The 25,365-nt window shown below is 41.9% G+C and overlaps 1 protein-coding gene across 1 annotated transcript in view; it reads left to right on the forward strand.

Moving 5' to 3' along the window:
• The first annotated feature begins 9,835 nt into the window (after positions 1-9,835).
• ZNF407 (zinc finger protein 407) overlaps positions 9,836-25,365 on the forward strand; it is a 353,370-nt gene continuing 337,840 nt past the window's right edge. The window contains exon 1 of the mRNA XM_075142188.1: positions 9,836-9,958. The gene's annotated coding sequence lies outside the window, so the exon portion shown is untranslated. The remainder of the gene's footprint in view (positions 9,959-25,365) is intronic.

The following is a 25,365-nucleotide window of genomic DNA, read 5'->3' on the forward strand; positions in this document are numbered from 1 at the left end:
CAAATAAAATACAGTCAACAAAGACAGCATAATTTTATAAGCACAGGCACTATCACAGTAGTGCACTGAAATAAGGTTCTGCTCCGAAATAGCCACTTACTGTCAAGTTAAAACCATGTGTGTGAAACCAATGAATTATGCAGACCACCTTCATGCCTCCTTCAGTCCCAGAAGAGAGAAATAGCAGAAAACTTCAATTTCAGATTCTCCTGGCCATGAAAGAAAGCGATGGGGAAGCCACTCCCATCCACGGGGGTATGCAGAGCTACTCTTTCCCTCTTAGATCAAGACAGGGCATCCAACAGTCATCCTGTCTTTTTTTTTTTTTTTTTTTTTCTGGTGTGCAGCATCTCATCAGTCTTTTGAAAAAAATATTTGGTGTGCATTTTTCTAAGGTCTGTACTGTTATACACCATTGCTAGCAATATTACTTCTTGGTGTATTAACAGTTATTTGTTACCACAGTAAGTTAAAGATAACTCTAAAATAATAGTGTTACAAATAGGATTCAAGTTTGCTTCTATTTGTTAGCCTTATTCCAGATATGCCATATCCCATGTCAGAGCATATTAGATATTCTCAAATCCTGACCAGCTACAGAAATCATACGTACACATTGTGTGTGTACATATGCATAGGCGTGTATGTAGCTATATATATATATGTACATATAGATATGTACACTCACAAGACCTAATCCTGACATTGTTATTAAAAAAGATTTCTTATTCATATTGATTCAGGTTTTTCTTATTAAGAGTGGAATAACGGCTTTTGGTTTTGCACAATTTATGGGCAAAACTACAAATGCTACAATATGTTTATCAGCCCAGTTTACACAAAGTCACAGAACAGGGACACCAAAAAGAGGTGACTTTTCAGTTTAAATTGGACTGGTTAAATTTTATTCTAGACTAATTTTTACACTAATAAAGGTCTAGTGTTAATTTGTGTTTACTTTAGGGTACCTCTTCTCAGTGAAACCTAAGTACCATTTGTTTCATATATCATATTCATATAATCATACAAGAGGAGGCTTTGCGGATTAAACCTACCCAGGTAGTAAGAAAACAATTTTGTGGGTATGTCCAACAGCAGCATCTATACCTTTGAGAGCTTGACTGAGGTATCGAGACTTGGATGCCTTGTGCCTCTGGGGATGTCCTACGGTACTGAGAGATATGCCCCAAACTGAAACCCTGTGTGAATACTACCCGTGGAGTGGCAGCCGGACAAATGCAGCACCTCAGAGCACCTCTAATAGCACCAAGTGCCTACACACAGCAGGTCAAGGTCTGCCTGTCTCCCTGGTACATCGTCCCAAGTCTTCCCTCCCGTAGGCTGTACATCCATGGTGTGGGGAATCAAACGCTCAAGGGTGGGATCATATTTTCCTACTGATTATTAATGTGAAATAAGAAATTGGAACATTTTAATTTCCTTTCAAAATCAGTGGGCTTAATTGTGAAAGTTGCTTTTTTATGTTAGATGAATACAGTTCTTAATCCTTAAGTAACATCTCAAAAAGATGAGAAGACTAAAAAATGTGGCAGTCAGCTAAAATCATGGAGAATGAGTACAATAATAAGATGCTGACAATAGGAGCTGAAGGCATAGAGAGATAAGCAGCCTCCTGAGACTAAGAACTAATCAGGTCACCATCTGCTTAGCATATGAAAGTGGAAGATCAGGCTTACTCACGTAGTTATGGTTTTCCTTTTCAGTAACATTACTCCCAAGAAGCTTGACTTTGACTCCTGCTAGTTATTCCTCTCAGAATACGGCATTTAGCTTGTTTCGCAAAACGTTATACAATGCCTTGCTAGTTAAGAATGTTCATAGTCCATGTTTGGACAGGGAAGATTGTGCAACTGTGCCTTTACCAGTGACACAGGAGCTCATGCCACAGTGGCTGGCGCCAGCTGGTTCCTGCTGGAAACTTCCACCTGCAAGTAACATGTGAAGTTAAATTACTGATGCATGAAAAAGTCCTGAACACAATCTTCTCACTTTGTATCTCCTATTTAGTCTCCCTGGCTCATCTCCACGTTGCTCATCACTAGGGTGCGAAGGGTGCCTGTGTATGCAAAACTCGCGTATGGGTAAGTCTACGTAACCGCACGCCCTTGTTCCCACCTACCTCTAGAGTCTGCCCCCTCTGCTACCAGAAACGCTCACTGCCAGCTATTTTCTACCATGGGATTTTCTAGGATCCTAAAAAATTTGCCCTTTCTCATCCCTTCTCCTTTTCACTTGCTTTCTCAAATACATCTGGTTTCAGAAGACTTCTCCTCTAGGAAGATGCTGACTCTGGAATTGGTCAGAACTGCACACATTACCATAGTTTTGGTGCAAGTTACTCTCTTATAGGGAAAAAGTGTGGTACTTCGCCAATACTTATTGCCCCAAGGTGAAACGTAATTGATTTTCAAATTTACACCTTGTATCACAGAATCACAGAGTGTCTTGAGTTGGAAGGCAGCCATTAAGGATCATCAAGTCCAACTCCATGCATGTCCATATATGTCTGCATTTTGAGCTGTAGACACATCATGTCCTTTAAGAGGTAAATCATTACATAAATATTTTAAATGGAAATACATGAATAGAAAAATATGAACTGTTCCTTGTTAATAGAGTGCATTTTTGTCTACTTAGCTCTACTGCCAAATATTTCAATGGTCTTCTCACTCGCATTCTTCAGAAACATGTATGAAAAACAACCTCACATTCCAGGTCATTTTGATAAATAGTAAATGCTTTTTCCGGGATACTGCTACATTAGATTACATAAAAATAGACCAGGAAATTCAAACTGACCTGCTAACAATACAAGCATGATGGTAAACATTTTTGCAAGCTCTTTGCAGATTTTTTTCAACTGAAGTATGAGCTGGAACTGAACTCAAGACACTTAGACATCATTTGGACATTTCCACTGGTTTCTAAGGAGGTAAGTGAAAGAGCCACTGACTGCTGTAACGGGGCTTTCCAGTCCTGCCTGAGGAACCCCAGCTCCTGCAAAGCTTTTCAGCTGATTCTGCAACCCACAGGAAATGCGTTGTTTGAGATGGAGGGCGACAGAGGAGGTTCGCAGTTACTTCACTCTCACACAGTTTTAAAAATTGCAAATACTGTCTGAAAGCCTGCTTGCATTTTGTTATGTAATTCCTCTCAGGTTCCTTGTGTGACACGTGCCACGTTCACTTACTCCTCAAGGCAGGAACGATAGCTGTGTTTCTCTGTGGACTTAAATAGGTGTGTGAAAGTGCTTGCAAAAATATCACTAGGCATTGAATTCGGATTCTATTTGCTAAGAAACTTTACCCTTGGGAGGGGAAAGAAGCCAACAAAACCTTGCTTAAGCTTCAAAGTACACACTGCACAAGGTGTATCCTGACAGCAAAGAAAAACGGTCATGCTCCTTATCCGACGAGCATTTCAGAACTTCACTGTGTAACCAGGAAACGTTTTCCATAAAGCTGACAGTTCACACACATTCTTATTTCAGTGGGTGTCGCTCCAACAGGACTTGGATGCATGTGCCAGGTGGATCAGATGCTGACTTAGTGAAGATGAAAACTAAGGATTAAACCTGTATTTCATGTAGCATGACTTTCTTTGCAAGTTCTTTTCTGATCTGATCTGATACCACATTAAATCTTAAAGTTAATGTATTGATGCATAATGCACCAGACTCAATGTTTATATTTGAGATATTTGTCTTTCACAAACTTGCTTTGTGGGTTTGCAAGAGATGAATTATACAGTGGCAGAGCTGTAAATACTGGCAAGCTGGACATCTTCACACATAACAGATAATACAGGGTAATAAATTAATCTCTCTCATTTTACTGCAATGAATTACCTTTTTATTAAAAAAAACACAGTACAACAACAACAAATCCTTGGAGGTTTGGCATTGTCAGCCTTCAGACAGACTTATATATAGCCATACTTAAAAGAAACCAGACGTTGTGTACGTATGTGTGAATAATACTGATGTTGCTACCTGTCTTAAAATCGTTTCAGTGATCTCTCACTGTGAAATAACATGAAGTGCCAGCCAATTGCATGTTCCCCATCTTTTAGATGCAGTTACAATTTTTTTATTATTATTATTTTTATCTGTAAGAATAATTCAAAGATCATGCTAGCCATGTCTTTTTATTTGTGGAGCTGAAGGGGATTTTTTTTTTTCTTTTTTTTTTTTTCCCCCTGAACTTAGAATCAAACTGTAATCTCTGTAAGAAAAACTGGAAAATTTTCAACATGACACACTCCTGACATACAGCCTTCTGGTGTGAAGAAACAAGTGGTGGCAGAGCCCTCATATGAATTTCATGTAAGTTTGTATCACTCTTTTTTTACACTTAGAAATTCAAGAGCTAGTACTGCTTTACTCACCTCCTGTGCATTATTGCCTGCATGACAAGACAGCAAGTTCTGTACACAGGGTTACCGTCACAAATTTGGCAGCAACCCTGACATTCTGCTTCAAATGATGCAGTTTCATTTAACCACAGTGGAAGAACCAGTAAGATCTGCCAAGTACATCCTTTCTCAAGTCTCTTTTTTTTGGATTCTGGATACTGAAACTTAGTTATATACTCCACTTTCTATTGAAATGCAGTGGAATGAAAGAAAATACATTTTAAACAAACAAGCACACACAAACCCATGATGAAGAGATGTTGTGCTAGCTTCATTACTGGTGAAAAAGCTAGCAATGACAGTCTGTGGTGCCTTTGCCAAGTTGCCACCATAATGTGCACACAGAAGTGTATGGGCCCAGGAAAAATAAATTAACCTTTAAACCCGCAATTCTCTCTAGGTGGTGGTCTATCTTAAAATGGAATTTTCTGAGCGGAACAGCCTGAAGACTTAAAAGACAGTGTCCATGGGTCAAAGATGCAGTTGTCTGATTCAAGTAACCTCAGTATTCAGCAGCAAGGGAAAAAAATGAAGAGATCTGATTTATTGGTACACTCATATTGCTGTTTGTATCTAGAAAGCCATACCCACAGAAACATAAATGATGTCACTCGTTTGCATGTTTTGTGTTGTGTATGCAAAACATTTTAATTGTTTGTGTTTATATACAATTGCTTTATATGACCATTTATTACTATTTATTTTTGCGCTATTGACTGCTGTGATATTGAGTAGATAGCCGGTTGGCTATTGTTCGAGACTTTTACATATCATAATTGTTATACACTTCTCTTACCACTTCTCAGCTGAACTGTAGCTTGGCTTTAGAGGAACGTAACTCAAAATTATTCAGTATCTGACTAAAGATCATGTCTGACTCCTCAAGTGCCTCTGTGGAGACACCTCTCAGTGCACATGTAGCTATCCACAGCTCCCGTGCTTCTGTGTTGCAGGCTTCAGGGACCTGCTGTGCGGCCATTTGCAGGATCAGCACTTCAAAGATAAATACACTCTAGTGGTAACTTCTAAAGCTGTCAGTCCAAGCTTCGTAACAGATCGTAATTTTGCTAGGAAAAAACCACCTTGAAAAGTCCACATAAATATTGCCTTTGTTTTGCAATACGGAAGTTTTTTTAGCTACAATTATGGCTTCAGTTACCCAAATATAAAAGCAGAAAGGGTAAGTGTTAAGCCTGTAGAAATTCAGCTTCACTTCTCGTAAGGTACACATTGTGTTCCTCGCATTTGGAAAAGAGGCTGGCATGATCCACCAAGGTGGAACAAGTCCAGTTGTTTCATTTCTTCAAGAGCTGAATAGAAAGCCTGTAACGTTACTCGCAACAGCAGGCCCTGATGATGCTTCTCCTGGGCCACACGAAAGGATTTGCAGGCACTGTTACTCTCTGTTGTTAGAATTTGTGACTCTAAGTATTAGCCTTAGGGCAAGGGGGAGAACTTCAAGCATTATCCTGGTTTTTTCAAATTCTTGTAACTTCTACATGCAAACTTAAACTGCTATAAATAGTATTTTTCATTGAAAAAAACTATTTTCTTCTCTTTAAGCTGCTTAAAAATTTCCTTTTTCTAGATTTTATGAAATTATAAGAAATTCAAACAGATCCCTTCTGTTTGAAGCATTCATTAAAGCCTATGTGCATTCTTTCTCATTTTTCTCAAACAGTTATATTGCAGTTATAGTAACAGGAAAAGTTGGGAAACCACGTGATTTTTATCACATTTTTACTTGTTTGCATAAGGTTCTCTACATTACAACAGAAAAATTTAACAAAAGGTACCTACCAGCGGGTGAGCATTTTCTTTATGTGAAAATGGGTAACTATTTGTACCGCAAACCAGTTCCTTGGCCCAACTGGGCTGCGAACCCACAGGATAACATGAAGTGAGGACGAAGGCGCAGCCTTTAATGAAAGAGCGAGCCTGGGTGCCACAAGCGGTGTGGCCTCGCTGCCACGTCACAGCGCAAAGGTGCAGTCATGCCCTGACGCGGCCGCACCTCCTCTGGTTCCCAGAGCTGGCGTGGCCACCAGGTCGCGGACCAGGCTGAGCGGAGGCGTGCGGGCTCGCTCTCGATCCCTTTTTACACGAGGGGCAGCGGGGACCGAAATGCCGGCTCGGTTCCCTCCCCGGCGTCCGCAAGGGCAGCCCCGACGCCGTTTCTGACAAACCTGCGTCAGAGCTGCCGTGACCTTGCCTTAGCCAGCCCCAGCTCAAGCACGACGCTGGCGGTTGCCTGGCCCCTTTGTGAACCTGCCGAGCCATCCAGAAGGGCACCTGAGTTTTTCCCCGGGTTGCCTTTCTGCCGAGGCGGTGCCCAGACCCGGCTCACCCGTCAGTCGCACCGGCGCTGTGCCAGCGGTAAGCGAGGGAGCGGGATCACACGACTACGGCAAATTGCACCAGTTTGAAGGGCACGCAGCAGCAGACCAGTCAAACTGGAATGTTGCATTTTGCTCCCTAAATCACAAACCTTGACACTTCCAGCAGTCATTGCCCGAGCACCTTAAAAACCCCTAAGCTTCTATTTTTCAAGGCCTACCTGTGAATTTTTTTTGTGCGACACAATAGTGCATGATTCAGACTAGCATGTCTTTTGGTTTGATTATCTAAGAATGCATACATTTATCTCATTAACTTACTAGTTCGCTTAAGGGAACCAGAAGAGAACAGTGAGGCCCTTTTGTTCAGTCACCAACATACATGAAATAAGATTTCATCCAATAACTGAATTAAAAAACAACAAAAAACATTGTGAAAAACATTTAGTCTCACTTTTCAACTGGAAGAAAAGCCACTTGATAGGGCTTTTCAAAGGTTGTCTTTTCTCTATGGGGAAAAAAATATTTTGCATTAAAAAAGGGAAGGTATACGTGTATATATGCATGGATAATTCACATTAAAAGAGTTCCTGGTGTTTACATCCTAATTATTGTTTCATGTTTTCTTATGGGTGTAATTACATTGTCAGAATAAAGATATATGCAGATTTTCTTTAAAAACTTGCTACTCTGGGAAAAAAATAACGGCGGTTAAGGAACTCTTATGGACAATACTGTTGACCACTTGACTATCCCACAGACAGTATGCAGTGTCCTTTGGAGGGCCCGTCAGAGACATCAAGTCATCGTCAAGTTATTTTTCTAAACAAATTTGATGTGCAAGAAAACCTGTAATTCAGAGTTGGTTAGTATGATTACTGTGACTGCCTTTGTCCCACTAAACGACTGATTTCTGGTAATAAAAATCACAGAGCTGTGTGTGTTTTCCGTACATGAACAAGCATGGAATATTAAATAGGAAAGGTAGACAGAGTTTTAGGTTACACTGCTAAGTAAAGAGCTAGTACTACTCTTTAAATGAGCAACATTCCTAGCAACATCAGTGTTTTGGTGTGGAAGAAATATAGCAACTGCAGAATCATTCCTAATGTCACATTCTGTTGGAAAACAAATATATTCTATGTTTACAAGCCACTTATAAACTAATCTATTAAGTAATTAACACTTTGCTAATTAATCATTGACGTATTTATTCAGCTTGCACCTTAATATATTTTAATCAGTATAAATATTTCAGAACAAAGAACAAGCATTTAAATTTTCGGCATGACTTTAAAATTATGTACATATCTAAACCAGAACATTAAATGTAGGTATGTCTGTAAACATTTAATAAATAGAGCTTAAAAGAACAAAAATTATTTTTGGCACATATATAATTTTCATTTTATTAATAGTGATTCTGCCTCAGTTGTTGCTTCTAAAATACCAATGGCTCCCTCTTCAGGCTATTCCTAAAAAATGGTGCGTCTTTTCATTTTCTATTAGAAATACTGACGTGCACAAAACTCCAGCTCTCACGATCGTGCCTTCTACCCGCCTCAGCAAGCAGATGATGAAAGAACTGATGGACCAGGCACGCTGACCTGGATATTACGAGTATTTAAATACAGCTGAAACTTGAGGCCCTGACCTATAATAACTCTTGGGCATATAAAAGGAACTTGTAAACCGCAGTTTGAGAGACATCAAATGGTTGTTTTACCGATTTTCCCACGCTGAAAAATATCAAGAACAATGTCACCAGTTAGACTGTTCTTAATCAGATCGTTCTTAAAACAGCCAATGGTTTCCGTAGTCTCCCGATAACCTATTAAAGTTCTTCAATGTTCTTATGAAGGTAATATATATAACTGAAGATGTCTTTACTACAAATTAAGGAGTCTTCTGCTGCGTAGACTTATTATTATACAGAGGACAATTAAAATCCGTACTATAGCCCTGAGGTACTGGACAGACAAAGAGATATCTGCCTGCTACCTGTGCTCTGTGTGATGCTTTATCTACTGATGCTTATATGTTTTAAACTCTGTTCATTCATTTCAGTCTTTACCAAGACTCTGGTCATTCATCTGGGTTCTCTATTTTCATCCGATGAACAGCTCAGGCTGCAGTGACTGCTCATCCTCAAACCATTCTTACAGTCTTTACAACCTGCTCCAGAATAGGCAATGCTGTGTCATAAGGCTAACAGATTAGGCAATGACTAATTGGCTAAATGAAACGGTAAGTTGTTAGGCCTAATTAGTAAGCCTGATTGTGCCTTATATACACTGTATGACTGGAAAGTCAGTGAACTCCAAACATTCAGAACAGGACGTTCTCTCCTTCTGACATCCCTGCAATGGCCTTGAAGAATGCTAATGCTGTTTAACTGACACTTCGATCTACTAAAAAATACTGTGCAATCATAATATAAATGGTAAACCTGCGTTTTTAAAACCATAAGCAACTGGGAAAAAGCAATTGCATTCCACCACAGATGTCGAAAGACTCTTTAGACCGCGCTTTTAAAATTTTATTAGTTATGTGACTTAGCTAAAAAAGGGAGGAAAAATATAAAGCGTTGAGCTGCTGCGGCAGAGGCCACACGTACACAAGGCTCTGCCAGGCGCACATGGAAGTGCAGCTCTGAGCACTTCAAACACGGCATCTGCCGCCTTCTCCCTTCGTCCGCCCGGGACCCGCAGCTGTGGCCTCACTGGCACGCACACCCTCAGCCAGGAAGGTCAGCGCCAACCCCGGGCAACCCCTCGGGACGTCCTCCTTCCCTCAGCACCGTGGAGCCCTCCCGGGCCCTTCCCGCCGAGGGAACCGGGTGGATCGGGCAGCAGCAGGAGACAGGTGCGCCCCAGGGCGCCAGTGCTCCCGCCGCCGCCAGGCCCGGGCAGGCGAAGATGGCGGCGGCGCGCGCACGCCCGCCCGCCCCTCCCCGCGCGGCGGCCGTTGGGCACAGCCCCTCGCGCCCGCGGCGGCACGCGAGGCCGGGCGCTCGAGCAGCGCCTCACCGGCTCCCGCCCCGGCGCCGCGTCACGTGACCGGGCCTCGCCCGCCTCCCTCCCCGCGCCGCGCGCCTCGCTCTGGGCGTGACGCAAAACGGCGAATCTACGGCGCGCCACTAGTGACCAAGATCCTCACAAGCGGAGGCGGACGGCTCCCCCCGCGCGGTAAGCGCTGCCGGACGGGACGCGGCCGCTTCGCCCGCCCGTTCAGCGGCGTGGGGCGGGCTGCCGGTTCGGACCCTCGCGGGGGAGGCTTATGGGGCCGCGGGGCCGGGGTTGGCCGGCGGTCGGGCCGGCGTCTCCCCTCGGGCTTTTTGGGCCTCTGTGCTACCGTCGTTTTTTTGGTCCTGGTGGGCGGGCGGCCAGCAGCTCTCCGCCGAGCCAATCCCGTCCCTCGTTCCTCCCCCGCTGCCCGCCGAGTGGCCGGGGCGCCGAGGGCGGGAAGAACGCCCCGCGCGCCCATTGGCTGCCTCAGCCGGCCCGGGCCGCGGCTCTTCCCTTCCGCTCTGCCGCTGGCGGCCGGCGGGGGGGAGAGGAGAGCGGCGGGACGGGCAGGGGGAGCGGAGCGGGGCGACCCGGGCGGGGCGGGGACGCGCGTGCGAGCCGCGGAGGGGTGGGCGGGGGCGCGCGCCCCGGCCGGCTGCGTGGCGGCGCCGGCGGACGCGTGCTGTGGTGGCGCCCCCCTCCCCCCGCAGCGGGGCTCGCCGGGGCCGCTGCGCATGCGCGGGCCTGAGGCCGGGCGGGGCTGGCTGCGGCGGGGCTGTGGCGGCCGCCGCTCGCAGCTCCCTCAGCGGGCGGGACAGTGAGGGGACACCGGCGGGGGGCGCTGGCCCCGTCAGCTGGCGCCCCGCGGGGACGGTGCCGGGCAGCGCCCCTTAACCGCTGCGCGGCGGCGGTTGCGCGTGTGCCTGATCGCCGTCAGTGCGGCGCCTGCGCAGGCGCAGCGGGGTGGGGGCGAGTTGGGGCGGGGGCCGGCTCCTGCGCCCCCGGCCCGGGTCCGGGCTGCGGCGTCTGGTGTCGTTGGCTTACGGTGCCGTGTCCCGCCGGGGCCGTGGCTGGTCTGGCCCCGCGCAGCCAGGAAGACGTGACTTTTGTCGCGGTGCAACTCTACCTCGAATGCTTTGTGCTGCTCAAAACCCAGTTTTTCTGACTTTCCCCTCCTTTCCCGAAGGTCGTTGTAGCGTAAGTGTGGATGAGCTTGAGAAGTTGTGCCGTTGGCAGTGGGTGACAACGCATGTGACTGCAGGAGCTTTGTAAGCAGTTCTTACAAGTGGTGAAAAAACAATGGTAGCCAGTTTCACTTTACTCTGCTTGAGTCACCGAACAGAGCAGTCTCTGAGTCCCGATCACCTTCTGCACTTTCACGATCTTGTGATTTTCAACATGGTTTTGTCATCTCTAGGGAGTTGGTGGTCTTTCAGGGGACCTGTCAGATTGCCCTAAGGAAAGCAAATTTGCATAAATAGCATAGCAGTTTCTTCATACGTTTCTAAATGGGTGTGCATCTTCACTGGAAAAGATCATTAAACCAAAATTAACTGTTCTGGGTGGCCTGTGAGGGGTAGGTTATCATCTTGTTTAATTTGACTTGTTATGACAGGTTTCCTGTTGCTCCTTCAAATAATTAGTGTGGTCTCTGAACCACAATGTTCATCTTACGTGTAGTGTTAGTTAAGGAGAAAGAAAAAGAAAAAGCATTTAATTTGTGACCTGTATGCTATAGCTATTGGTGATCTCAGAATTTGCACAGTTACAGTTTTAATTCTTGTTTTCCTGTACCCTCTTTTCTTCTTTGTGTAGTTGTCCTGAAGCAGACTTGCAGGACCTTGGGTTTGTCATGTATTCATGTTCATCTATATCATACTAAGCATGATGGTGACACCTAGGGAGTAGTAAATAAATGGGAATCCAAAAGTGCAAGGGTAATAGTGGCAGAGTGATTTGCTGATGGTGATGGTGTAAAACAATAATAGACTAAGGTATAATTTAAACATTGGATGTAATTCGCTGTGATTCTTACCTTAATAATCTAAAGGTGTGGCCTGTGAAGACTATAAATTTTCTTTTTCTGTTCCTATATCAGAACATGAGTAATCAAGATATTTGCATGAGGATGGAGCTTTGGATGTTGGGATCTATATTTTCCCCAGGTCACACCTCTTGATGAAAGATGAAGACAATTACAGGCTTCAGTTTGGTCTCTCCTGCATTCTCCTAGACTATTCACAGCAAGTTACATTCATCATAGAAGTAACATTACAGTCATTCCACTCTTATTTCATAAATTATTTCAGCATGGACATATAATCAGATTGTAGCTTTTATATGTAAAATATGGAGCCTGCCAGTAATTGTATAATCCATACATTTTAAAAAAGTCAAATGCACTGATGTGACAGCGTGATGATGGACTGTTACTTTTTCAGTATGTTCAAACATGTCAGTTTTATTAGCATTTTGGGAAATGTAATTCAAACGACGTGAGTTAAAAACATTGAGCCAATCCTTTACTATCATTCTTCTGTAGGAACTATTGTATAGTAACAGCATCAAAAATTTCTAATTTATTTGCATGGAAGTTTTCTTTGTTAGAAACTTTTTTAAAACTTAAGCGGTGTTGTCTCCTTTTATAGAAAAACATTACTTGGAGAAAGAATGTGTGTGAAGCAGATGTCAGTCACAATACTGCATAAAAACCACTTTTTGTAATGAAGAACAGCATTTTTGTATTAGTGTGCACAACATTAAGAAGAACATAGCTTTGGTTTGCCTAATTGTTTTTTTTTATCTTTTGAATGTATACAGACTTGTGGTTTTGTGCATGGGCTAAAATTTACAGACAGATTGGCATATGAAATATGGTTGAACTGGAATTGTTGAGCGGCTCCTACATTTGAATTTCCTAAGATGATTTAGGATTTAAATATTCTCTTTCTTGGGGAAACAAAAAGGCTGCACTGGATGGATGATCCATCACTCGAATAAAATATTGGTTAAAGATATGTCTGGTTAGTCATTCATTCAAATTAATGCCGCAGTATTATGGTGCATGTTAAAATTACTATGTTCACTTTTTAGATTGCGCATCCTGGAGTATAGGTTATTCTTTTGAAGTGAGCACATCACCAAAAATAGAGATTGGGGGGGAAGACAAGATGACATGATTCAACAGATGTAGTGGCTGCTATTCTTTCAGTGACTTTTTTTTTTTTTACGAAGGTTGTGGTGATGGGCAAGGAATAGCTGCTCCATTGTTGACAAAACTAGCCGCTCGGCGTAGTGGTCTCTGTTCTGTGCTTTGTATTATAAAAGGAGTTAAACAGAAACAGTACTTTCATTTTGACAGATTAATAGTCAACAGCGGGCCAGTGGCGCGCTCTTGGCTGTGCTTCTACCCGAGAAAGGTATTGTTTTGTGTTGGCCTCGCGAGCTCGGGGTCGCACAGCCACCCAGTGCCGACGGCGCAGCTGCGTACAGTGCCTGGCCAGCGGCAGCACAGGCCTGGAAGTGCCGCTCCCCCCGCAGGAAACGACTTGAGTGGAGTGAGCAGAACGAATGACAGCAGTTCTTGGTGGACACAAACGTGTGTAGGAAATGAGCAGTATGCCTCGCTGGTGATGCTTAGAGCTAATAAGAGGCATAGGATTAACCGTGGATGTCTTGGAGAGAATGAATTAGGAGTAGAGCCGCACGGGAGGTGGCATTGCAAGCCGCTTAAATATTGCCTGGCCCAGGGTGTCAAAGGTCATGTGACATCTCTCTGATAAAGTCAGAGTGGTTTAATCTTTGATCTATCTGCCTTTGCCGTGGACATTCTTACAGCATTACACAAAAGTGCATGAAAGTTTAAATGAAATCTACGTATACCTACTTTTCTTCTAAACTAAGTACTTTTTTTATTTTTGTCATTTCGGCTTATGCTAAGACATAAGCTTGACGTGTTTATTAGCCTATGTGTATAAAACCAGTGAAGAAGCAAAAAACGTAAAGACATTGTTCTTGTGATCTCTAATTTCTCACCTGCAGAAATTCCAAAGGCATCTTTTGCTTCGCAGAAAGAAGTTGTATGTTTAAAACAGGGGAACTATACCCACCTTGCTGCTCTGCAACTGTGAACTCTATGATCCTGTTTCTGCCATCTGCCAGTGAAGGGTCTGTAATTTTATGAGTTGATAGCCCATTCTAGGTCTTTATGTTAAATATACATGGAAGTTTTCTTATTTTACTTAATTTCAGTTCTTCAACATGTGAAGATGAAAGAAGGTTCTGTCCCAAATGTATAAAACGGCAGCAATCTATAGCTTTAGAGCAGAAAGAAGTCCAGTTCCCTTCTTTCTTCAATATGAAAAGGAAAGTTACAATAAGTGCTAGCCAATTCACACGCTTCTTTACTAAGAAATAACCCAAGTGCCATTTAGAAACAGGCAGTAATGATGTTGCAAAAGTAAAATGCTTGTTTGCATGACTCATGACTGCTTTCTAGTCCTACATTAGCAGAGTTGTTGATTGACGATTCTTTGCTTTGTTTTGTTTTGTTTGTTTGTTCTACAGCAGGCTGACCTTTTTTCTGAGTAGTCTGGCCTACTACTGAACTACTGAACTACTGTCTATAACACTATGGGTTATATTTAACTGGGCTGGGAGGCTGCAAATGTTCTTAGTTTCCTTCAGTCCTTAGTGGTACAAGCATAAATTTTAATTGCCTCTGCCCTTCTGAGTCTAAAAACATATGCTATTATGTGTGTGTGGCATATGTAATGGCCAAGGAAGAGCATGCAGAGTAGTTAGGGTATGCAGTATTTCAGTGTCTAGATCTGGATGTATATATCTCTATAGATTACTGTTTTGCTACAAACATAGATGCTTTCCTGTCTGGTGTTTCTTTTTCTCATTGTAGTTGAAAAGAAAGTTTCTTGCTGTCCTTAGCCCCATCTTTGGCATTTCAACAGTCTCTCTCAAAATACAGGTACAAAGATATAAAAAATACATATAAATGTGAAAATCCACTGCAATTACAAGGTGTAACAAAACTCATCCAAATAGTAATACTAAGTCATCAATTTATATAGAAACCATCGTTTCGTGTGATACTTTTGTTACGGAATCCATACAGTTATGTAGTATACAAATATTTCTGTAGGAAACATTCCAGCAAGAAGTTTGAAAAGTGTGGCGGTCCTGACAGGAATTCTAATTTAAGCAAAGACCAAAACAAACTGGCCATTTGGGTGGCCTTAAGAGCTCTGGTATGGCTTAATACTTCTGTACATGTAAGTTCTCTCGCTTGGGCTTGCTTGGAAGACCCTGTGGCCTGCGCCCGTTTCCATTCGGTGGGCTAGTGGTTGGGTTTGTTTGCTTTTGGTAAGCTAGTAGAATGTTTGCTATAAACATTTGCTATAAACATATAAGATAGTCCACCCAGAGTTGGTTTTAAGATGTGCCCTAGCAGGACGAGACTTGCTTACTTTACCTGTATGGGTGGTATGTAGCATGTTGGCATCATCCACTTCTGTGCGTGACAGGGAAGTGTGAACGTGGGTGACCTAGCGGTCTCGGTTCACGTGAGGAAGCATCAGACTCGCTGCTCATGTGCTGCCTGGGGGGTTTGGTGCCTCTAGGAAGCACCGCACTGGCTGTAAGGTGTGTGTGCTGCAGCCGAGTCACACGCCTGCAGTGTGCCCAGAGCTCACTGGAAGTTCCTGCTCGCGTTCTGCACCTGCGCAGGAAATCCCGCGTAGCTGAAAAGCCTCAGTTTTCCTGGTGCATGGGGTGCGGGCTGTAAGCTCAAGGCTTCTGAGGAGCATGTCTTGACATTCATGTGATGCCAGCATATGTGCCCATCTTTCTCCCTGTTGTGGTTTAAGCCCAGTCGGCAACCAAACACCACACAGCCGCTCACTCACCCTTCCCCTCCTGCTCCCCCCCCCTCCCCCCCAAGGTAGGATGGGGGAGAAAATCTGAAGAGCAAAAGTAAGAAAACTTTTGGGGGTTGAGATAAGGAAAGTTTAATAATTGAAATTAAAAAAGAAAAAAAATTGTAATGACAAGGAAAACAACAAAAGCAAGAAAGAGGAAAAACAAGTGATGCAACCACTCACCACCTGCCAACCGATGCCCAGCCAGTCCCCGAGCAGCGATTGCTGCCCCTGGGCCAACTCCCCCCATTTTATATACTGAGCATGACGTCATTTGGTATGGAATATCCCTTTGGCCAGTTTGGATCAGCTGTCCTGGCTGTGCTCCCTCCCAGTTTCTTGTGCACCTGGCAGAGCATGGGAAGCTGAAAAGTCCTTGACTAGTGTAAGCAACAACTAAAACTTCAGTGTGTTATCAACATTATTCTCATACTAAATCCAGAACACAGCAGTACACCAGCTAGTAGGAGGAAAATTAACTCTATCCCAGAGAAACCAGGACAATCCCCAAGAACTATGATATAGAAGAACAGCACTTTTGCATTTTGCAATCCCATGTGGTCTGTTAACAAGGAGAAAGAAATGCCTGTTGCGCGCTTGTCTTCCATTGAATGTTTAAGTGAAATCATATGTTATGTTTAAGTTGGATTGTTCCAGATAGTTGGGAAAAAGATCGCAAACTCCAAAAATACAATAAAGGCAAATGGTTGTTCTCTCTGAGTTCCTTGCTGTGTAACACACCTTCTGCAGGGGTGTGTTACATTGGATTTGAGACACTGGATACACAGCAAGGACAGCAGTGATCCTGGTGTTTTGTTTTCTGTTTGATTTGTTACTTTTGTCATCTTCACTTCCCGTTTTCAATGCCAGTGAAGTAAAGGCTCGCTCTTTTCATGCTCCCCATGTGAGGCAAACCTAGATTTATCTTACTCTTTAAAGGGAAGGGGGTTCTCGCCTTATGTCACATAAATTGTTAATAAGATATACATTTCTGAAAAGTCAAAATGGAAAAATAAAAAAATCTAAAGGCATCCATAAGCTGCGGCTTGTTTGTTTGTTTTGGCAGCTGCAGAATAAAGTGCAATGAATACTAAAAATTACTAGTTTAGCATGTGTATCCTTTACTGGGCACAGCCTGATTGTTACAAGTCAGAGCTAATTTTTTTTTTATTGGATCCTGTGCTAGCATAATATCTAAGTTCAAAGATATGGTACATAAAAATGTTTTCTGGATGTTGTCTTCAAAATCTGCCAACTTCTTTTCTATTGTTTTCAGTTTTAGTGGTACAACAATGGAATGATTTGAATTGCATTTGTTTTTTTTCTCCCTGTTGTTCGCATTTTCGTTTTAAATTATTTACAAGTCTGAGGCTTGGAGATGAGAGGCTAATGAATGCTTTTAAAAATAAAACCTTCTTCTTTAAGCACGTTATGCTTCATGTTTTGAATTTATAACCCAAGCCTTAATGAATCGTTTCCTAGTTACTCTCATCTTAGAATTTATGAGCTGTCCTATTTACAAGTTTTACCTATACAATGGAAAGATAATCCCTGTTTACCTTAAATGAAAAGAACTGTTCTTGTTAACAAGCTTAAACTGCTAATTAGGGGTAATATGGCAATAAATACCATGTCAAACCTTTTAGCAATGTGAAGATGCAATATTTATTTTTTGGGCCTTTTCCTGATGCATTCCATGTAAGAAGGCAGTGTGTTGTGGTTTTTGGTCTCTCATATACGTATCAGGTTAATAAAAAGTATTTAGGGAAAAACAGTAGCCCATAGGTCCTTACAGGAAGCAGGTTCACTTCTCTTCTACCTTTAGGGTGATATGGTGCCCACGTACTATAATGTTGCTATAAACCTTGTTATTGTGAGGGATAGATGGCAGACATATGAAAGAACCCTGATGACTTCATGTATATGTGTTTGTGGTGTTTTGTTAACAGTTTAGTTATTCTGCTGAAAAAAATAGTAGGACTAGCAGTAGTTGCTTTGTTTTGAGTGTGCATTAATGTAATTTAATCAGAAAGGAAAGAAAACCTGGGACTAGAATTTGATGTCGTTTACCTGACTATAAATCGGAATATCTCCATTTAGTTTAACAGAATTTTTTCAATTTGCATCAAAATGATCAAAATCGGAACCTGACACAAGCTCTCCATCTCATAATTTGTGCATACAAAACCAAAGAAATAAAATTGGATTTTTTTTTTTGTCCAAATCTTACCCCAAAAAACAGAGCTTGGTTTTTGAGCAGAGGTTTTGTAATAGTGTTGTTACTTGTTGGTACCAGGGACTTTGCAGGTATATTGTATGAAGAAACATTTTTTCTTTAGCTGTTTCTGATCAGACTTTAACTGTCAAAGGCAGAGACTTGTGAATTTGAGAGCCATTCTAAGTCTAGGCAGCTTGAAAATTCTTGACAAGTGTTTTCTTTGACTTCTTTGTGTGTGCCTCTGATGACATCTGCAGAGGGTTGTATGTCCCTTTGCTTGTATGTTGCTTTGTTCCCCATCTGATTCTCTTTATGTCGCCCAAGGAGTTTGCAATAGGGATGGCGACCTGAGGAAGGAAGGAGAGGAAGAGGCTGAAGAGAAGGATAACGTAGGTCTGATGTTGGAGGTGTCCCTTCTGCCGCTCCAAAGCAGACATCTGATGAGGTGTAAGGAGCTCCTTCTCTTAAAACTGAGGAATCTTCCTTGGGTACAAGGTTATTAGGTACAGTAGACAGTTCTTCGGAGAAGACTACTGAAAACTGGCAATGCATTTTGCCAGCTCTGTTTGGGCGACTCTGTTTCCGTTTCCAGATGAAAAACATGCTGAGCTTTGCAGGTGGAGGTTGACTTGCAGGGCTACCTGCTCTTTTTCTGTGTTCACATCATCCTGATTTTAGACGTTGCTGATATCAACACAGTGTATTTTGGGGTACAGTGTTGAATAAACTTTTTTTGTCAGAGAATGGGTACCTTTGTATTTTGGATGCAAAGGGTAGATACCCTGTCAGGGGGTAGATTTCTGAGGAGGCAGCATACAGGCAAAGGTAATACATTACACGAACCAATATAGATGGAGAAGTAGGCAAGCTTTCAAGCACACAAGCCTGTCTTCAAGTCCGCTGCTGATACCAAGATAATTAAAATATACTTTAAATGAGAACAAAGTTCATCTCTGGAGTTTACACTTAAATGTTGTATGGAAGTGCAGAAATGTAAGGAGTGTGTCTTTTCATGGGGTCAAATAATATGTTATTTATGCATTTGTTCTAAGTACTCAAAGGTCATTAGACTTTAAATTACAGTTTTGGATGACACCTAATCTAACTGACAGTGCTGAGAAAAATTCAGTTGCTATCACTGTGGCCATGGTTTCATTTTGATTTTATTTTTAAATTATTTTTCATCCTTGTAAATTATGTTTCTAAGCTCAATGGTATCCATTTTGAGAGAGGAGAAATACTTCACGGAATATTTAAATTTTCTTTGAATAAACCACCTAGAAAGTGTAGAGAGAAAAAGAATGGTATATTCCCTAAAATAAAATTGCAGTAGGAATTTTGCTTTGTAAAAGAAGATGTTCATAGTGCTGGAATTGTCTAAACCATCAGAATTGCCAAGCATAAATAATTGCATAATTTCACACTTTCCAGTGAAGTCAGACCCTGATTAAGAAGTTGACAGCCTGAGAGAGTCTACTCTTTGACAGTGATGTCTGTATTCCCTAAATTTGTAGCGACTGCCTTTAGGAAAACAAGACTGAGCTTTAAACCTTTTACTTTGAAGGAGAACCCTTATCGACAAATGGAGAATATTCTTTGTCTTAAAAAAGTTTTCATACTTTAAATGCGCAGATATTTCAGCTTTTCCGCTTTCAGCTAGCGTAGATTTTGCTGATACCAGGTCTTCTTGCTGTCTTGGTCCTCACTGTCTTTCAGTATGTTTGATATTCATATTTCTTTTTTATTCCTTCTTCCTTGCTGTGCTTTTTTTCTTCCTTTTCTTAAACAAATAGATAATATGGTAATATGAACTCTAATAGGAAGAAGGCATTGTTTAACTCAGCTGGGGTACTACTAATCCAGTCACCAAATGTAACCATAACACAGCATGTATTTTAATTATTAAATATAATGGAAACTTTGCATTTTAAATCTAGAGCTATAAACCACTTGTTTGAAAATGCATAGTTCAGCACTATGATTTTAGCTTGTAGTGAATTACAGGGCAGTATTCTTTGATCAGTTATTACAAATTGAAGATTAGTAGCATTCAGCGCTTGTGTTAATTTTGAGAATACATGTAGGAGTCACTGCAGGTCAAACTGAAGCTCAGTCCTGTATATTTTCAATGATTTAGTCAGCTGGCTGGATAAAGCAATGTAAAATGTATAGGTGATACAGTCATGCCAGTCATTCCAAATAAGGGTAATTTAAAGGAACATTTTCAAGACTAGTACTCCCCCAAATTCCAGTACTTTGTAAAATATTTCTTATTAAATGCAATGTTTTTGAGGTTTTTCTTTTAGATACTTTGAACAGTTCTACAAAGTGGTCCTAATGCACTTTTGATGTCTTTCCACTAAATAACAGCTGAAGGGTAGAACAACTAGTATGTGTTTGCTTATGTTTGGTCAATGCCTGTTTTTGTAATGAATACATTTTTACCATAAATAAACATAATGAATTCTAATAGAAAATCTTAGCGTCTATGCACTTTTTAACATAAAAAATAAAAATACTCTTAGAGTGAATGTGGATTTTACTGAATCATCATGAAAACTTACCAATCCCTGCATGGGATGTGCAGGCTTGAAGCTCTGCTCTGTTTTCAGAAGTAGGGGATGTCACATTATTGAGCATCTCCAATAGGTTTGGAGGAGGGGGCCTTGCTTAGGTGCCTGCTTCAGGACGCTGGGACAGCTGGCATGGCCTAGGTGCAAGAACAAGGCTCCCCAGATTCGTGAGGGGAAACAGTGTGGTGGTAGCTCAGCAGAACCAATGTTTTCTTCCTTTTGTCCAGGTTGCTAGGCCCAACAACTCTCCTTTTCTGGGTTCAGGACTTGTGCTCGTTGTCTTTCTTCTCTAGCTGAGGAGGCTGTCCCCTGTGGGTTGAGCAGGAGCTGTTTTTTTTCTTCTCTCTGTGTATTGTATGTCAGATACCAGTACCTAACGCAGGACTCCAGATCTCGCTTTCTGTTCCCAACATTTTAAAGCTTGGCATTGAGCAGTTCAGTAGTGCCTGACATCCCTGGTGGGTGGATACAGGCTTAAGTAATTTTGGACTGTTGAATTTTTAGAATCAAGCGCAGATTTCTGTTCCATAGGGCCACCTGAATCCTTACAGAATCCTTGTCGCCTGGTTCAGCCTTCCCTTTTCCTTCATCTTTTTCCTTTTGGTGATCTGGCGTAAACTCCATAAACTGGTAACTGATTTTACAATTGCAGCCTTTGCTGTTGAGTCTGGTTGTTTTAAGGATATGTTTGTCATAGAGCACCAACTTTCTCATTCTTTCTCTTGCTCCTCACTATTCATCTGTATTGCAAATCAAATTATGAAATCAAAATAATTATGATACCAATGTCTAGTAGATCCTTAAAATTCTTACTTTGTAGTTCTTTTTGCTCATGTACCTTTTTTGAGTGTGTGGCAGGAGGGTGTGTAGGTAATATCTTTCTACCGTGTTTTTTTTTGTTTATACATACTTCGGAAATATCCTCTGCTGTCTGTGTGTGCCAGATTAATTTAGTTCAGCAAAAGATCTTCACATGAAGGCTATTTTGTTAACCATGACTGTCTCCAAACCTGAATCACTGTAGAGAACCAAAGAATTTGTAAACATTACTCATTTGTATTGTTCTGGGGATGGGTTGCAAACTGTGTACATTGGCCGAGGACTGTAGTTAAAGAATTGCTAAGAGAGCGCCTTTTTTGATGAATAAAGTTAGTTACGGACTAAATAAAGGCTACGTTTGAACCCATGGCCTTGGTTTCCTCTAAAGGAAGGAGTGCAGCATCACCTGGGGTAGCCATGAGCATCTTTGGACTTCAGGTCTTTGCCACCAGTGACTGCAGGCAGCTCCCCAGCATAGCGTGCTTGCTGCTCCTGCCAGCTTCACCAACCCACCAGCTGCATTGTGAGAACCAACGCAGGGTTTTGCTCCCTTGCTACTTTTTTCTATTCCTTTCAGACTATAAAATGGGGACTCTGAAAATGAAGGTACATTTTGCTTTTGTGCTTTTTGTTGTGCTCTAGGGGAAAGCTGAAAATAAGATACTGGTAGTAGGAAATAGCCTAGGTTGTAGCCTACACCTTAAGGTCATATGTTGCTTGTCTCTTGTTGCTTTATTTCATGCTTCATTTAAGTATTAAATAAAGCCCTTTTTGTACCCTTTAATACTTTGGCTTCTGTGAACTTCTGATGTTTTCTGGCTGCCTTTATCTTTCTGTTGCAGTTTTCATTGCACTGTACGTTGTCCAGTCTCCAGTTCCTGAATTCTCAAGTCTTAGGTCTTTTAATTGGGAGAAGCCCTTTTTTACATGCTACTTTGTCTATTGTTCATTTTTAAGATGTGCTCGTTTATTTTGTCTTGTCTTTTCTCTGACACAGACGATTTTAATCCTTCTTGCTGTTCTCACTCATTGTCAGTGTGTCCGATTCCCAGTTGCACAGATGACTCTGTAGGACCGGGAGGTTTTCCTCCCATCTGCCAGCCTGAACCTGGCCCAGGTCAGCAGCAGCTGCAGGTCAGTACCTGGTGCCCATCTGCCCAGGGGCTGTGGTGCAGCCAGCTGACCATCTCCCGCTGGTTCCTCGGGGTGGAAGCTGGGTCTGAGTTACAGTAGATGGCCCTTATTTACTGATTTAAGTGGCTAAGCATTAAAGTTTTTAGTCTGATTGCTTTTCTCCTCTTCTCTCACATCCTTTCTTGCCTTCCTCCTGGAACAGAATTTTTTTTTTTTTTAAATTTGTAAAAGGAAAAGTATACCAACTCTAAGGATGAAGTGAATTTTTACAGCCGAGTTATAAATTCCAAAATCTGGGGGGTTTATAATGGAAACGCTTAGGGGGGAGAGGGGAGGGCACGCTATAATACATATGTAACCTTTTTTCCGTCTCTTTAGTGAATGGACCGTTTAAACTAAATTAAGTAAAGGATATAAATTCTGTTGTTTCAGTTTTTAATATTTCATGGCTGATTTTATAGGTAAAAATTACATTTAACAATAAATATGAAGAAGAATTTATACAGCCTGTTCTAGTTTGATATGGAACAGCAAATCGCATTTCTCTGTAGCTGTAAAGAAAATTCATTATAATGTCTTTGGTTGTAAGAGATGGCTTCATTGTGATTAGTTACACTGATAATAAAACAACCTTTTTACAAATGGCACAAGATACATGAGTTCTCATGTGTCTGCCTTTTAATAGCATTGAAATTGTGCATTTGCTACCTTTATTCTGTAGTCCTTTTTTCATTTATAATTGGGCACTTCTAAAATCTACAAGTTATTAAAAATAGTCTAATATAACTTAATTTTTCTTTTGAAGCATTCTGGAGAAGGAGTTATTAATGCAGCTAAGCATTCTTAATTGTTGAGTTTTCAAAATAAAAAACCCCTAATTTTAATTACAAAAATGTGTTTTTATATAATTTTGTTCAATTCTGAATAACAAGTTTTGGGGATAAAATAATGAAATCTGGATAACTGACATTACTTTCCGAATCCCTTTTAAGCACCTAAAGAAATATTTTGACTTTCAAATGCCCTATTCCCAGTGACTTCAGTTGGATTTAGACATTTGTAGGTATTTGAGTAATTTAAAACACAGGTAGTGGCATTAGGATGCCTATGAAGCAGTTGAGAGTCCAAGTGTATGCATTTGGGGGAGAGGATTTTGTGAGGAATTCATAGCATTAAAGGGGTATTTATTTATTTTTTCCATTGTACATGCATTTAAAAATACTTGGATCTCCTCAGCACAATAATGCAGAATGAGTTTGATGAGAAAAGTATAATGGTTGTAGTAAGAACCTTTGCATATTTATATTGCTGTGATTTGTGCTGTTAACAGGAGTTTAACGAGTAAAATCTGCATTGTTTAGTTTATAGAAATAATGTCGGATATTAGATTCTGGAAAAATGATGCATATGTGACAAAACAATATTTTAAATTGTAAAATGGAATTACATGGCTACTGTTAGAAGTTAATTCCTTTCCTGCTTCATGTAAAAAGCAAAAGAATTTGGTGCTTTAGAATGAGGAAGGCTGCAGAGCCGACAAAACAGAAGTTGCATATGATTATCAAATATTTATGGAATTTACCGGAAAGTGAAAATCTGAATCATAGTGCTTGGAAGAAATAGGATGTAATGCTCAGGTCTTCTGGAAAATACAAGATGGAACAGCACACTTAATATTAGGTTTCACTGTAAAAGACATAAACCGACATTTTTGCTCCTGTTGTCTGTAAGGTTTAATTTTAGACTGTTGTTTCTTTTCCATTGATGATGGAAAAGGTAAAAAGGTAAAAAAAGGTAAAAAGGTAAAAAGGTAAAAAGTCCTGTAGCACTTGTTAAAAGTGTTTTCCCAGGACGAATACCAGGAAAAAGACTCTTGATGACTGAAACACAAGACTAAATATTCTTTTTGGCACCTGAGAGAAGAACGGGCCAGGCCAGCACCCTTTGCTGTAGGAAGCAGCCGAGCAGCCCGTTTGGCTTGCAGTCCTCTTTCCGTGCCCGCATTGCTCCATCAGAGGAATGGACTGGGTCTGCAATTCGGGCTGCTCGGTCAGGTGAGAGCGCAGCGCCGAAACCCTGCCCTGTCTGTGGTGGGGAAAACTGACGTTGCGTTCTGAAATCACACGCAGGTCGCCCATGAGGGTGAGCTTGTGGTCCCTCAGATCCTGGGGGTGTTTGAGCTGAGCGATAGCCTACTTAGTAATATGTCGATTTTTTCTCCCAGGAAAGCATTGGAGCAGGTGTAATTTCTTACTCTAGCTCAGTCTCCAGGTACTTGCTGGTGGTTGCCACAGAGTATGTTTTCTGTGTTCATTAAAACCTATTGATCTCAGGAAAGTTTGTGGGATTGATTTTAACTCGGTGCTTTTCAGGGAATTAGTAGTATTTTTAGCAATAAGACTCTCCTAACACATTCCCAAGAGAGAGTGATATATCGAGGAAATACAGAGGCCACACGCACAAGTTGCAGCCCTGACCCAACTCCCAAGGTCCCCTTGCCCTGGGAAGCGCCGCGTGGTCCTGTTGCAACCTCCTGCAGGGGAGGATCCGGTGGCATGCTGTCCTCTCTGCCCAGGAGGGATTTGGGGAGCAGGAGGCAACGGATGGGGCCACTGAGTTGACCGGCACATGTCTTCCCAGTCTGCGGAGGAGGAGGGCTGCGGTGCCGCCCTGATCACGCCAGCTGACGGCCAGGTTAGCAGTGGCTGTGTGTGGCTGCCGGGCTCTGGGGGCAGGAGGAGACTCCCCTCACCTTGGGCTCCGTCGCTGATATTTCCTGGGGAGCTGTTTGACAGCATGGGTGCTGACCAGAGATTCGAGTTTGTGATAAACCAACAGCTGATGGAAATGCACTGTAGTCTTGTGTAGCTGTTACACGGTGTGCTTCAAAATAATGAGATGATTTTGCACACT

This window comes from Calonectris borealis, chromosome 2 (assembly GCF_964195595.1).
Source record: "Calonectris borealis chromosome 2, bCalBor7.hap1.2, whole genome shotgun sequence".
In the NCBI taxonomy this organism is placed as follows: Eukaryota; Metazoa; Chordata; class Aves; order Procellariiformes; family Procellariidae; genus Calonectris; species Calonectris borealis.